Source organism: Oratosquilla oratoria, chromosome 13, assembly GCF_046742065.1.
Source record: "Oratosquilla oratoria isolate Oo_2021 chromosome 13, ASM4674206v1, whole genome shotgun sequence".
NCBI classification, from domain to species: domain Eukaryota; kingdom Metazoa; phylum Arthropoda; class Malacostraca; order Stomatopoda; family Squillidae; genus Oratosquilla; species Oratosquilla oratoria.
Window position 1 is genome coordinate 1,935,407 of NC_134789.1, and position 7,500 is coordinate 1,942,906.

The following is a 7,500-nucleotide window of genomic DNA, read 5'->3' on the forward strand; positions in this document are numbered from 1 at the left end:
TGTGTGTGTGTGTGTGTGTGTGTGTATACACCAAAGGCCTTTTCTCTATTATAAAGAAGGTAGCCGGCCAAGTCTCCCGCCCACTTCCACCCATACCACTCCCATCCACCACTCCTTAGAAAAATATATTAGAGGGCGCTAAATGAATGAGGGTCTGATTACTGTAGTCAATGGTGATTGTATATATACTTATGCTTACGGTATTCATGTGAATGTATTCCTGCAGGTGAGACCTCCTTCCTCTCTTTCTTGTCTTTTTAATTAGGAAAAGAGAGGTAAGAGGAGGCACTTTCTACATTCATATTTCTTGTCAACAAGCTAACTGATTCATGAATGCCATTTCAATGAGGATTTGAAGGCTGCATGTTATTAAAAAAATCTTATTTCTCCACATAACACGAGTAAAAAAAATCATGCTTCCAAATGTCTAAACATTTTTGGGGGCACTTCCTCTTCATGTTCTTTCATAGATCGATCCTCTCTTGCGATTCTTTTTTTTTTATGAATGATTTTTCTAAGGTTACAATTTCATCTCTTTCTCTTCATTTCCTTGACGTAAATCAAGACTAGTGTGGTGTTAGTATCGAGTCCTGTGGCACACCACTTATCACCGCTGCCGAATCCGACATCTCATCCTCCTCCACTGTTTGTTTATGTAACTTAGCTAAGTCTGTACAAGACACTTTGTATCTGGCCCTATTTTCTTGCAAAAAATCACTCATTTCTAACCTGGTAATTTGTATTTCATTCGTCAAATTCTTCTTGATGTGATGTATTCTTCTTTGTAGCACAAAATTATTGCACATATTCTTATCTTCAACATATCTTACTAGCGCTCCTGTACCTTCATCACTTGTCTCTCTACGTTCACCTCTTCTTTTGTTTGTAATTTCATGATCATAACCAATCTTACTTTATCATCTTCATATTTTCTTTCAAGAGATTTGTTTCTCTACAATTACTTTAATGTCTTCATCATTCGACTTTACTATATTGTCATTTCATATAATCAGTTTCTATCTTGACATATTCCTTCTTTAATTTTTCTTTTCAATTTTCTACTTTTCTGTTTTTTTTTGTTTTTTTTTGCTCTGGTTTACAACAAGATCTATTTTGTTCAACTAGCAGCTGACTTCTGTTCTTTATCTATTTTATGTCTTCTACTAGCATTCTTATTTAAACAATCTTTGGCATTTCTGATTTTACTAAGTTGTTTTATATTTTTACCCTACGCTTTCTAACCAGCCTATCGGACTTCTGCTATTGCTGAAAGTTCAAACTTTTCATACGTATATTTGTAATCGTATTTGTATTTGTATTCGTATTTGCATTTGTATTTATATTTGTATTTATATTTGTATTTATAATCGCATTTGTATTTGCATTTGTACTTGTACTTGTACTTGTACTTGTACTTGTATTTGTATTTGTGTTTGTGTTTGTGTTTGTATTTGTATTTGTATTTGTATTTGTATTTGTGATTGCATTTGTATTTGTATGTATGATTTTCTTTGTGTTTGTATTTCTACTCTGTACCTCGTATTACACCTTTTTTTTTACCTTTAACCATTTGTACATTGAAAGCTCTGTGTATATAGAAGAAGGTGAGGAGACTACGCAAGAAAACGCGTAGATGCGACCGAAGCCGTTACCTTTGCCCAATGCGCCTGAATTGTTAGTGCAGATAACAATCACTGATGGAAATCGAAGAGTAGTGCGAGACTCGAACCCACAACCAAGCACATGTGAAACAAGTTTGCTTCCATCATCATCGCACCCTGTTTATGTCGTAATGATAAGCTGAGGGATCTACGCCAAGAGGCGCTTACCTGCGGCCGAAGCCGTCACCTTTGTCCTATGCGCTTTCAGCACTATTGGGCCAGGTATCCCTGCTAGCAATTGGAGAGGAGTGCGGGATTCGAACCCATAACTAAGCAATGCAAGAGCAGCATGTTTCCGATTACGCCACCAGCGCACTGCTGTTTATATACTCCACTTGTTATTACACTAGATTGAATCCTGCCACACCGATATCTTCTTTGCTGCCTTCCGAGAAAGGTCACTGTGGCGTCCTTGTCTGACAGCACAGATGGATATACATGTGTGTGTGTGTGTGTGTGTGTGTGTGTGTGTGTGTGTGTGTGTGTGTGTGTGTGTGTGTGTGTGTGTGTGTGTGTGTGTGTGTGTGTGTGTGTGTGTGTGTGTGTGTGTGTGTCTGTGTGTGTGTGTGTGTGTGTGTGTGTGTGTGTGTGTGTGTGTGTGTGTGTGTGGGTGTGTGGTGTGTGTGTGGGTGGGTGTGTGGGTGGGTGGGTGGGTGTGGGTGTGGGTGTGGGTGTGGGTGTGTGTGTGTGTGGGTGTGGGTGGGTGTGGGTGTGTGTGGGTGGGTGTGGGTGTGTGGGTGTGTGGGTGTGTGTGTGGGTGTGGGTGTGGGTGTGTGGGTGTGTGTGGGTGTGGGTGTGTGTGTGTGTGTGGGTGTTTGTGTGTGTGTGTGTGTGTGGGTTTGTGTATCTGTGTGTATGTGCGTGCACACGTCCGTTCTTGTGCTTGTCTGTATTTCTAAGCATCCCGTTTTCGTGATTCTTATTTGGTTCTATTGTTTGTTGCATTTTCGTTATGTATCTCATACCTTACATTTGAATTTCTTCAACTTAAAACCAACGAATCCTGACTCTTTGTATGCTGTTCTTAGCGAATCCGACACTTGTTAACACTAGACTTGGAATTTTCCTCAAGTGCCTTTAGTCATCTCGGTTTTGTTTTTCTCCTACTCAGTCCCCGTGTGACAGCCTTATTACTACATTTGCTCTTGTGTTAGCTGTACCTGTCAGTGCTTCAGCTGTTCCTGCCACGTTGCCGATTGTATTTGCCCTTGCAGCTCGTTACTAGCACGCTTGCATCAGATGAAGAAGCTTCCGACCCTTCATGCCTGCATCCTACTTCTCCTTACGGCTTCTAGATCTTCACGTATGTAATATAGTCCTATGCAGATTCACCCGTGGCAAGTGTCACATAATACCTCTGCCAATATATTGTTATTTCTTGGCGTTAACCGAGATAATGCACTGCCGCACAGGAGCTTTTGATTATGCAACCTTTTGAAAAAACGAATATGCCATTATATTGTCTTTCCGTGGCATTAATACACATGATTTATTTGAATGAGCAATATTGTCTAATAGATACTGCTGTATTTTGGTAAACAATACCCATTTCCAACTTTATGAAACAGTGTGTTAAGTACGTACGTTATATGCCTTAATTATCCAATATAATGTTGGCTTGAACTGGTTCACAAGTGTGCGCGCCAGCTATATTGTTGCAGTGTGTATATATCGCAAGGTATGGACATGGCGGCAGTATTGCTCGGCTCGTGGAACTACTGGTGCCTATACTGCACATAAACTGTCCCGCACCACCATCACCCCTAATGCTCTCCTCATGCTTGCTCCTCACGCTCCTCCTCCTCCTCCTCCTCCTCCTTCTCCTCCTCCTCCTCCTCCTCCTCCTCCTCCTCCTCCTCCTCCTTCTCCTCCTCCTCCTCCTCCTCCTCCTCCTTCTCCTCCTCCTCCTTCTCCTCCTCCTCCTTTTCCTTGCCCTCCTTCTCCTGTTCTTCCTTTGCTGTTCCTCATGCTTGCCCTCACGCTCCTCTCCCCTCCTCTTCTTCCTCCTTCTCCTCCTCCTCCTTCTTCTCCTCCTCCTCCTCTTCTTCCTCCTCCTTCTCCTCCTCCTCCTCTTCTTCCTCCTTCTCCTCCTCCTCCTCTTCTTCCTCCTTCTTCTCCTCCTCCTCCAATTCTTTGCCCGTTTTCTCCTGTTCTTCTTCCTGCTGCTCCTTATGCTTGCCCATCACCTTCCTCTCCCCCTCCTCTTCTTCCTCCTTCTCCTCCTCCTTCTCCTCTTCTTCCTCCTACTTCTCCTCCTCCTTCTCCTTCTCCTCCTCCTTCTCCTCCTCTTCCTCTTCTTCCTCCTCCTTCCTTTCCTCCTCCTCCTCTTCCTTGCCCTCCTTCTCCTGTTCTTCCTCCTGCTGCTCCTTAGGCTTTCCTCTCACGCTCCTCTCTCCCTCCTCTTCTCCCTCCTTCTCCTCCTCCTCCTCCTCCTCGTCTTCCTTCTCCTCCCTTCTTCTATTCTTCTTCCTCCTCCTCTTCCTCGTTGTCCTGTTACTCCTCCTTGTCTTACATTTTCTCCTTTCCCCTTCCTTCTCCTGCCTGTACTACTAACTATCTCGTAATCTTTTACTCGTCTTCTTCTACTTCCTCCTCTTTCGCGTCATTCTCTTCCTCCTGCTCCCCTGACTCCTCCTTGTCCTCCATTTTCTCCTTTCCCCTTCCTCCCCCCTCCTTCTGCCGGCCTTTACTCCCAGCGCTCTCTTAATCTCTTACTCCTCTTTCTCCTTCGCTCTTCACATCAATTCACGTTCCTGTCTACCTGTTCCAGCTTATTTTGCTCGTTCCATTCCTTTACTCTTCTTTCCCCCATACGATCTCCCCCTTTCCTCCTGTCCCTTCCTCCCCTCATCCCGTTTCTCTGAGTCCGTTTCCCTTACTTCCAGTTATGCTTCCCCTCCTAAACCTAACATTCTTCCACTACTTTCTACCCACGCCATGCCATGCACTCCCTGCCCTTCTGATAGACAATTCTGACACCTGCATTCCTCTGCTCTGCTCTTCTCTGTTTTCCTCTGTTTTGGTCTCCTCTCCTCTCCTCTCCTCTCCTCTCTTCTCTCCTCTCTTCTCCTCCTCTCTCCAGGGTACATTCCCAGGAGAGTCACGTCTGCTGCATACAATCACTCACTCACACCAAATAAAGTTAATTCAGCTTAAATTGAATCTCTTGTATATTGACTATTCGTTTGTTCGGTCTCAATTTGCCAAATCATAAGTCCGCCCACCTTCTGGGTGATTCAGCTTATGTGCTCGTGGACTCTCTGGTGTGCCGGATGCCTTTTCCACATTTCTTTTGGTTTTATAATAACACGTTCAGGACTTGCGTCGTCTTACGAATATGCTCTGCCTGCCACAGGGAACTTCCTCTGCAACCCCTTTATCACTTAAAAGGTCAAGACCCATCAAATACGTTGCTTTTAACTACCAACAGACGATTCTACTCCGTTAGTTGAGCTACATTAAATCCTAAATAACCCTGCACTAGAGTTCGATTTTCTTTTTTCATTCCGACTATCTCCAATTCCTTTCTGTAACTGACATCCCCTCTTTGCAATTTCGTCTCGATTGTTTCGCCATTCCTGTTGTTTGATAACCTTGGGTGGTGCTTCTGGGCGAGACCCCTCCCTTATGATATTGACAATTGTGCAGCCTCTGATCCTTTGGGTGCTCGGTTGGTGCTGGGCTGATGTTTATGCCACTACTGCTGCTCCCCTCCCCTCCCCTCCATCCTGCCCTCGCCATTTCTAGCACCGCGGCCGTTGGTGTCCCTCTTCCTGCCACGGTAACTGCTGAGCACGCCGGCTCAAAGCATCACGCGCCTCGGGCCCGCCTACTTGCAACCTCGCCTCCCGAACTCCACACACCAAGCGCCCTGAGGCAAATATACTCAAGCTGATCTTCCTCACGTTGTTCCTCCCATACAAAGACTAATCTAACTTTCTATATTCTTTTTGACAATGAAAGAAAGTATATAACATTACAGTGACGGAAACAATGAATAAATCGAATACAGTTGATAAATTAACAATATATATATATATATATATATATATATATATACATATATATATATATACAGTATATATATGAATGTATAAATAAGTAAACAAATAGATGATAATGATTATTTCATGGTATTTCATTGAATGGAAATCCGGAGTCCCACAATGCCAGGCAACGGTCCTCAGCCCTCCCATAGATTTCTCAGAGAATATGCCCTGGATAGTTTGGAACTAATACTATTCACTGGATTGTAGTAGCAGAGAAAGAAGAGCAGTCACCAGTTGTGAGGGAAGTGCATACAATGATGGCAGAATGGTAATGGGGCCGGTCCAAAGACCGAGTATCAGCCCCTCTGGGTTGCACCTCCAGATGTAAGTGAGGGTGTTGACGAGTTTTGGAGGATGGACGGTAGGGAGATGACTCGCTTTGAAGTTCATCTTGCAGACACACGTCATAGGCCCGTAATAAATGAATAAACAAATAAATAAATAAATAAATAAAAAATAATAAAAAATAAATAAAAAATAAATAAATAAATAAATAGATATATATAAACAAATGAATGAATAAATAAATAAATAAATAAGTAAATGAATAAATAAATAAATAAATAAATAGGTAAATAAATGAATAAATAAATAGATAAAAAACAGGTATTGTCACGAGCAAAATTCTTAACCTTTCCAGAGTTTTTCATGGTATAAAATTCAAATTATTTTTCTGTCTTTTTTTTTTTCATCTATTCAAGAAAGTTATCAAACTGGAAGCTAAATATTATAATGGAAAATATATCACATACTCGGCAAAAAAGATAAGTAAATAAATAAATATATAAATAAATCAAATGAATTACAATATTGACGTTGTGAGAATTGTATCGTGAGTCAAAACGTTTACTCGTGACTGTATCTATATGTATAAGTAAATAAATAAAGGTGCTAATAGATAATTTAATAACGCACGCACGCACGCACACACACACACACGCGCGTGCGCACGAGAGCAGTCTTTGTGTTTTAAAAGAACGGTGTGGGTGGACTCTACCTGGACCTGTAAAACACTTTTGAAAAAGTATTTCACAAAAGACTAATATAGAAAATGGAGCACATAGTAAAGTTTCACGAGAGTTTGGATAAAGGAGTTTATGAAGAATAAATTAATGAAGACAGTAGTGAAGGGAAATATGTGCTAAGAAAGTAACTAATGAGGTCCCACACGTGTTTGTTCCAGTAACGTTCATGATCGACGTTCCTGATATAGTCGAAGTTTGGAGCTGCAGAAATGAGGATATTGAGAATAATTATGGGGATCACCAGAAGAGACAGGATTAAAAACGAGAAAATGAGGGAACACCTAAAAGTTGAGCCCATTGTTGGAATCATAGAAAGAAACAACTTGAGATGGCTTGGTCATATGAAGAGAATGGAGGAAAGTAGATACCCAAGGAAGTATTTGGAATGGCAGCCTAGAGGAAGGAGGACGGTTGGAAGACCCAGGAAAATGTGGATGGACTGTGTGAAAAAGAACTTAGAAGGAAGAAACTTAACGTCGGAAGAAGTAAACGAAGAAGAAATTTACAAGGATCGACATGAGTGGAGGCGTCTGATGACGAGGCCGAAGACTGACAGTTGAAATCAACTACCTGGCGTCTGGTTAGAAAAAAAGGTGAGAATAGATACATATACATATATATATATGTACATATATATATTTATATATATACATATATATATATGTATATATATATATATATGTATATATACATATATATATGTATATACATAATATATATATATATATATATATATATATACATATATATATATATATATATATA